The sequence below is a fragment of the Rhincodon typus genome, chromosome 10 (assembly GCF_021869965.1).
Source record: "Rhincodon typus isolate 14 chromosome 10, sRhiTyp1.1, whole genome shotgun sequence".
NCBI lineage: Eukaryota > Metazoa > Chordata > Chondrichthyes > Orectolobiformes > Rhincodontidae > Rhincodon > Rhincodon typus.
The window spans coordinates 1,574,262-1,575,449 of NC_063341.1; positions in this window are offsets into that span (position 1 = coordinate 1,574,262).

Consider the following 1,188-nt stretch of genomic DNA (forward strand, 5'->3'; position numbering starts at 1 on the left):
ATGTCACAAAGGGACACCCACAATGCTGTTAGTGCGGGAGTTCCAGGATTTTGACCCAGTAACATTGAACAAATACCGATATGGTTGCAAGTCAGTGCACGTCAGAAGGGAGGGCACAGGCAGTGGTGCTCCTATGTATCTGCTGCCTTAGTCCTTCTAGGTGGTAAAAGTTGCAGCTTTAGCACACTAGTGCATTGCTGCAGAGCACTGCTGCCACTATACGCCAGTCGTCGAGGGAGAGAATGTTTAAGATGGTGGATGGTAGACTGTTTCATATTGGATGGCCCTAAGCTGACTGTTGCTGGAACTTCACTCATCCAGGCAGTATTCTGTCACACTCCTGACTTGTGTTGTGTAGATGTTAGGTTTTGGCAAATCAGGAGGTAAGTTACTGACAATAGAATCCCCAACCACTGACGCGCTCTCGAAGTCACAGTATTTATATAACTAGCCCAGTTCAGTTTCTGGTCAATAGTAACATCCTGGATGTTAATAACAGGCATTAATTAATGGTAATGCCATTGGAAATCAAGTGGAGATGCTTAGATTCTTTGAGGAACCACAGCACTCCATGGATACCCAGCTTTGAGCAGCTAGATGTGTTCTAAGTTCCTCCCCTTTAGCAAGGTGGTAGACATACACACAATGGAGAGTGTCCTCAGTGTCAAGATAGAACCGCGTCCTCACAAGAACATTGTTCCTTCTGCAATAACAAGCTGCAGCTGGACACCATTAACTTGATTAGTTATCCATTCTGCTCCTCCTAATATGTTCTCATGAACTTGTGAGACATGACCTGCTCCCTCTTAAACAGTACTTACGGACTGTACAAAATTCTGACTGCGTTTTGCAAAATGTTGTTCAGACTATGTTTTTTGTCATTTGTCCTCGTCATGAGGATTGCAACATATTTTGAGCTGTATTTAAAACTGTTTTATAAAGTTTGCGTTCTGAAGAGTGAAAACCTCAGTACATTGTTATGTTGAAGGCTAGAGGAGTGCATTCTTGTTCTAGTCCCACTGCTCTGCAGATCACTACTAAATAAAAATGTATTTCCCAGTTGTTAAGATGGCCAATTAATTACCTTAACTATATCAAGTTTAAATGAAAAACAGCTATCAACTAGGTTTATTCAATAAATCCAAAAGTATTGGTTTATTATTAAAGTGACATATACTCATTGATGTT